Source organism: Tiliqua scincoides, chromosome 6 (genome assembly GCF_035046505.1).
Source record: "Tiliqua scincoides isolate rTilSci1 chromosome 6, rTilSci1.hap2, whole genome shotgun sequence".
In the NCBI taxonomy this organism is placed as follows: Eukaryota; Metazoa; Chordata; class Lepidosauria; order Squamata; family Scincidae; genus Tiliqua; species Tiliqua scincoides.
The window spans coordinates 64,150,493-64,158,127 of NC_089826.1; positions in this window are offsets into that span (position 1 = coordinate 64,150,493).

The window sequence follows — 7,635 nt, forward strand, 5'->3', positions numbered from 1 at the left end:
CAGGTAAGAGGCAAAAATAATCCCTACTCGGTCCCAGGGCAACCAGCTAATCTCAGACTAGTCCAAGGCTGACGGAAGTGGATGAAACATCACCAAGCCCAGAATGGCGAACTCAAGCAATGCAGAGAAGAATAAATACTGAGGTAAGTCCTCCTTCTCAGATGTACCAATAAAGCTATTCTCTATTGTCTTGTCTTCCACTTGGAAAGAAAGCAATGTAATGCACTGTATCGCTTAAATTTATACCTTCTGGAAACCCTTTCTGCCTAGTTCAAATAAAGGGACTGAGAGGTAGCAGCCACCTTGGTCCCGTGAGAGGGTGAAAGCTGGTTATTTATCAGTGCTATATGTTATCCAGCAGCAGATATATGACTGGCAAGCGTGTGACCTCCTGCAGCAATTTCTGGTACTGTTTTTTTGTTTCAGTTTAGAGCAGCTGGGAATTCGGTATTTTTGAAAAGCTGGACGTAGGTGGCTGGAAGGGAACAAAGCCTGGAGAGAATCTGATGCCCATCACCTCTGAGTATGCTATTTGAATTACAGAAAAATGAGGTCGTCGGCAACTTTCTGGCCAAATGTTTCACATTTCAGAACCAGGCAACTACCATTCTGCCTCTTTGTGATGTTTTACCACATTGAACAATTCCATCATATCTCATCAAGACCTCTTAACCAAGATCTACTTGACCAAGATCTACATTTGTTCCCAGGTCAGAGGAATGACCGTCTATGACATGGTTTTCATGCAACAATCCTTATAATGCAGAATGATCTCAAGCAAGATGCAGATGAATGAAAATAACTAAGGGCGCAATTCTAACCCCTTATGTCAGTGCAGCTCTGAGGAAAGGGAACAAACAAACTAGTTTGAGGAGGCCTCCATGAGTGACACCCAACTGCAGGATGCAGCACATGCCCCATTAGCACCGCTATGCTAGTGCTGGAAAGCACTGACATAAGGGTTAGGATTGTGCCCTAAGAGCCTAATCCTGTTATTCCCCCACTCGCATAGCTCAGATGGCACTATAAAAAATTACCACGGATTACAATTAGTGGATGAACAGTTTAGTATTAAAAACATCAAGTTTTTACATTCAGGTTTGTAAGTTGGTAGATAGGATTTGCAGCATGTTTTGTTTCCCCAATTCCATTTACTCATTTTCTTTCTTCCACTCTTCAACTGATATTTTATCATCTGAAATTGTTTCTCACATTATCAGTTTGATTCTGGAATGTCTTTAATATTCTCACAAAAGATAACATCGTGGCTGTCGCAGCGTCTTATCAAACTATGTATTCAGGTTTTATCTTGAACGTCCTGAAATGTAAAACTATAATTTGAAAACTTTTGTATCTACTGTAATAAAAAGCATACACCTTCTAAGAGTTGGGCCTGAACTCTTGAAATAGGACATCAGACAGGGTGTCATATTTGTATTAAATATTAGCCCTTAAAATTAGCCCCTCCCCCCCAAAAAAACCTCAGTTGACTAATAGCTGATAATATCAAGTCAAGATACAACTTTTCACTAAGTCTAGATTGATTTTTAGGACTTAGACGTGAGTAGCTTTGTAACAGTGGCGCTAATGACTCAATGAGAAATGCAAATGAGCTAAAAAGTTGAGTGAATTATGATCCAATTTGGTACAGTTGAGTTGGTATAGCATGGTGGCTGGAGACTGAGTTGCAAATCAAGAATAGTCCAGATTGAATCTGACCTCTGAAATGAACACAATAGGTGGTCTTAGGAAAAGACATTCTATCTCAGCCTTACAGTGCAATCCTATGCATGTTTATGAAAGTCCCACTGCATTCAGTGGAAATTATTACTAGAAAGGTGCGTACAGGATTGCAGCCTAGTGGCTTTACAGCAATGGAACAGAGGTTCTGCTGTCATAAATTGTTATACAGCAACCTGTATTGCATACTGTTGGCTGCTATTTTGGAACAAGCATTGCACATGGCATCACATATTGTAGCCTGCAATGACCACAGTGGGTGTAGACCCCACCCCCTTGGGTGCACCTGGACGCAGGAGGCTTACCCTGGTGATGACATGCGGTTGTTGATGGTAAGAAGGACAGGAGACAGACACGGTCACTTTGCACAGTTGATTTACTTGTGTAAGATTCTTGACATTCATGGGTCCTGTTATGTCACAGGCCCTCTTGCTTACATAGAGGTGTGCCATTGGCGCATACTAGGATTGCTCCCCGACCCGTCCCAGCCCCCCAAAGTCCCAGGTGGAGCTCTCTGGCTGGTGCCTGATGCCCCGGGAAATGGGTTCCAAGGAGGTTGGTCACCTGCTGTGCTGAGGTTTGGGGTCAGTCCAGATGTCCTCAGGAGGACCCCAGGCACCTTGGCGCCGCTCAACTGGCTATCATTGGGGAGAGTTGGCTGAGGGAACTTGGGCCTGCAGCTTTGCTTCCCAGGGGGTCACCCCAGGGACCCAGGAAGCCCAGGCAGGTCTCAGTCCTGGTTCCTTCCTGGGCCAGGGCCAACAAGACCCCTTTCAGGTGAGGGACAGGCAGAGTAAGGCTGGGACTGCTGCCCCATCTGGCTGCCCCTCCAGCACTGCTGCTGCCTGGAGAGGACTGACCTCCTTCTATGCCTCCCAGGATTCTTATGAAGCCTGTAGCTGGCTTGGCCAGCCCTACCTTTTCTGGCTACGTGGCTGTCTGGGGCTCCCACGAGGCCTTGAGCCCTGCTCTGTCTGGAGGCCCAGTCCTGGCAGTACTTGTGACTTACTCCCAAGGAGGCCCCTACCCATGAGGTGACCCCTGCTCCTGAGGAGACTCCAGCCACCAGGGCTGGGCCCAGGTGATAAGGCCCCTGCTGCAACCGGCTATGCATGGAACCACAGGTAAGTTGGCAAGGGTTGTGGCAGTCACTAGGATTTGAGTCACATGGTGTGGGAGCCCTGCATATCATCCCATGCAGTGGGCAGGGCAACACCCCAGGTGGTGGGCGTGGTGATGTGCCATTGCCCTGCCCCCACTGGTTTTTTGGCTGTATCTTTTGTTAGAACACAGATATTTCAATGTGGTTTGTTTCATTGGATTCTGCATGAAATTATGCACTGATTGATGTATAACATGATGGTATTATTCCTCCAAATTCTGATTTTAATGATTGTGAAAACTTGTAGAGTCTCTCTCTCTCTCTCTCTCTCTCTCTCTCACACACACACACACACACACACACACCCCATGTCAACTTACTAACCCCTTATTGCAGCAGTTCTCAAACTTTTAGCACTGGGACCCACTTTTTAGAATGACAATCTGTCCAGGACCCATTGGAAGTGATGTCATGGCCAGAAATGACATCATCAAGCAAATTAAAATAATTAATTATAAATAATTAAATTAAAATAAAATAATTACATAAGGGGGAGCCAGTCCTGTTCCACCAAGTGAATCTACCCTGAAGTAAGTCCCATAGTGGTCAATGGGGCTTACTCTCAGGAAAGTGTGGGTAGGATTGCAACCTGTGAGCCCAATTCTATGCATGTCTACTCTGAAGTAAGTCCCATAGTGGTCAATGGGGCTTACTCTCAGGAAAGTGTGGGTAGGATTGCAACTGGTGAGTCCAATCCTATGCATGTCTGCTCTGAAGTAAGTCTCATAGTGGTCAATGGAGCTTACTCTATAGTCTGCCTGCAATAACAATCCTCCAAAAAGAATCAGTGAGATTTCCAGCCCTCCCCAGTGCCCAGTTTAAAGTTCTTCTATTTCAGGCATATCAATACAAAGACCCACCTGACTTTGCAAGTGCAAAATAGAAAACTTTCCCCTTACCATTCAAGCCTCTTTTTTTGTCCTTTTTACTGGGGGGTGGGGGGAGGCTGCCTTCTGGAACATATGTATATTGAGCTTCAGTTCCATTGGATCAGGGCCATTCTGGTGTCCTCACATTCCCCTTTGCCTGGGCTGACCACCAGCCAAGGCTCATCTGCCTGCTTGCGAGTAAATGCGACTGTGAGTCTGCTTCGCTTTCCATAGGGCTGGGAGGGAGGAACCTCCTTCTCCCTTTTGTGTTTTTGGGGGCTGTATTCATTGGATCAGGAACATTCTGACGTCCTTGGAGTCCTCTCAGCCTACCCTGAGTCCTCTCAGTCCTTGCCTGGACTAAGGCAAGTTTGCCTACTTGTGAGTAAACATGGCCATGTGCCTTCCTTTCGGGCTCAATAGACGCAGCTGGGAGGGAGGCAGGGACCTTCTTCTCCTGTTTTGGGGGGCTGCATTCATTGAATTGGGACCATTCTGGTGTTGTTGGATTCCTCTCTGCCTGCCCTTTCCAACGGACTATGGCAAGTACGCCTAAAGTACGCGCGATACGGCTCACTTTCACTTTCCATAGGGCTCCATGCATTTTTTCTTTCCGGTTTTCTGGCCTTAGCTTTTGAAGGAGCTATTTCAGTTCTGCTTTTTGCACAGCACTCCGCTGGACATTCCGCATCCAACAGTGTATGGTATGACAGGGTAGCTCCAAAAGCCGTGAAGTTAGTGTTTTCTCCCCCCAGGGCGCGCCACCCCCCCAGCGTGTCACCCGGTGCAGCCGCACCCCCCGCACTCCCCTAGCGACGCCAGTGGGTTGTGGGAGAGTGTCTAGGCAGGAGGGGGCAGGCCAGGAGGTGGAACGGGGTGGATAGCAGCAACAGCAGCAACTTGAACAGGTATCCTAACCCCTTCCTTCCCCTGTTCCCTCTCCCTTACTCTCCTCAGATCTACACCAGCAAAATGGCAGTTATAGATCCGAGGAGGCCCATTGGGCAACATAGGCTTGCTTCAGAGTAAGGGCACAAATGGTCCCTTAGCTCAAGATCTCCATGAGCACCCCCCTGCAGGATGCAGCGCATGCTCTGTTGGTGCGGCTGCATCCGGTTAGGATTGAGCTGTTAGTCTTCTCCAGCTGCAATAACACCTTATAGCAACCATTTTCAACCACTGTGCTGTGGCACACTGGTGTGCCACGAATGGTCTGCAGGTGTGCTGTGGGAGTTTGGGGGGAGGCTCATTTACTAGTAGGGCCATTGGGGGATGTGAGCCTCCACCAACAGCATGATGTGCCTTGTCAATTGTCAAAACACTGTTGGTGTGCCTTGACAATTTTGGTTCCTTGTCAGTGTGTTGTGAGATGGAAAAGGTTGAAAATCGTTGCTTTATACGGTTGTTATAAGGAGCATAAGGCATTACATGTGATGGTGTTCTCTGTACACTCATAAAGTGCTGTACAAACTTTCAGTATTATTACCATTGGGCAGGTGTCAGGATTTTTCCAAGACATGCAATTACATTTCAGTTTCCTAGAAGACTTGGTGATTAACCACAAGGTTACCATGCATCATCAAAAAGACTTTTAAATGGGTGGGTTGAGCATGAAATTGCTGAAATCGAATTTGTCAGAAAAATTGATTCTATTCAATTTGGGCTATTGAGATGGGTGGTGTCTTTCCTGCCGTAGAGAGCAATTGACTCTCTCTCACTGTGAAACCAACAGAAAACAAAAGTACTGCCTTCTGTGCCTGCTGTTGTGAATGAGTCATATACGTATCTTTATAAACATTTGAGCTTTATATAAAAGCAAATGTACACTTTATATAAAAGTGTGACAGAACCAGGGATGTGCAGTGTAGGGTGGCAGAACTGCCCTATAGTGGTCCATGGAAAAGCACCACAGCTGCCCCACCTGCTAACACCCAAGGAGGCTCTCCTTACACCTGCTTTCTCAGGTGTAAGGAGACCTTCTTGGGTGTAAGCAGGTGGGGTAGCTGTGGTGCTTCTCCATGGACCACGATGGGACAGTTCTGCCTCACCTGCCCCCCCCCCCGCACTGTATGTCCCTAGACAGACCCCACCTTTACATACACACATTTTTCTGTGTGTGCATCTGTCAACTGAGAATATTTCAGGCATCCAACTAAATGGGTTGTAGTTCACAGGGACCTGTAATCAATTATAACTTATTATTTATACGTCTTTAAGGTGCAACAGGAGGACTTGGTAATATTATTAATGGGGAGGGGGGGCGTGCTCAGCAAATCTGTGTGAAAAATTTTTCTCCAGCACAATCTGAAGCAAATTTGGGGGTTGATTCTTTCTCAGGCAAAATAACAGAGAAGCCACATCTTAAACACTAGGAGCATTTCCATATCCCTCTACAGTTTTCATCTCTTATGGTCCTGTTCCTGTGTTCTTAGCAGTGTTTATGAAACTATTTATATCCCATCTTTCTGTCCCATTAACAGGGCTATCAAAGCAGCTAACATGTAATAGAAACAATTTCATAAATTGCTCGCACAATTGCTTTACGCAAACATGCAGGTGGCAAAGTTTTTCCTAGCAGGGAAAGTAATAGGAAAAGCATCACCTGTTAAATTGGTATCTGTCACGCAAAGCAAAGAATCTTTGTTGGCTGCCACAGCACTAACCTCATCCGGAGTACCTGGTCAATAATAAACTGTTTGTTATTTTCTATTGATGTTTTCTCTAGGATGGAGAGGGGCTGCCTTTCAGTGGTAGGTCACTTGTGTTGCATGCAGAAGTTCCCCAGTTTCGTAGGTTGCATGTGCAGGTAGAAAATGGCTCTCAGTAACACTGGAGTACTGCTGTTCCGTAGTGTAGACCAGGGGTGTCCAAACTCTTTGTTAGGAGGGCCACATCATCTCTCTGATACTGTGTTGGGGGGCCGGGGAAAAAAAAAGAATTCATTTACAATTCAAATTTGAATAAATTTACATACGATTACATAACTGAATATATTAGAGATGGAACTTATAAGAATGAATGAAGGTCTTAGCTCAGGGACTACAAAAGGCCTTGCACAAAGCAAGGCTGGCCATTCCTTCGCTGCTGCTGCTGCATCACCGATGTGAAACAACAAGCAGTGGATGGAGCCCTCATCCCACAGCTCACACATGAGGTAGAACAGTTGCCCTCACGCTGAGAGCAGTTGTGTTGAGTCAGCACAGACTCCAGCAAGTCTCCAGAGAGCCAGCTCATTGGAGACTAGGGGCTCCCTGAGGGCTGGACTGGGAGTCCCCAAGGGCCACAAGTGGTCCCCGGACCGGGGTATGGGCACCCCTGGTGCAAACAATTCAAACTCAGAGGGACCTGATCCAACATAAGAAAACTTCATATATTGGTGAAGGAATCCTGAAGTACAATGCAAATTTCTAGCCCTCATTATTCCCATGCCTCTTCAGTGAGTTACAGGCAGGATCAAGCACTTCTAATATTAGCAGTTCAACAGCTTTTTGTTGTGTAAGAGACAAGGTTTAAAAAAAAACAAAAACATGCAAAACCAATCTAAAAGCTACACAAATGGATTTGGTTTCTAAGCTGCCTACTCACATACTCCAAGGTCCTTCCAAGGAAGGATATTCCAGTTCCTTCCAAGCCGAAATGGGAAACATGATACAGTCAGTTGTAGTTTTAGCGGGAGAGATATTGACACAAAGGAGACAACAGTGGGAAGGAAGGGAATGAAAGTGGGGTATGCTAATATGATGGCTCCAATTACATGTACATGGTTTATTACATGTACTGAATCCTATGGACAATTTACAACAGCAGAACTCATGATCTACTATCATAAATGACCCTGTGGCAGCATAAATATCATGCCATTGT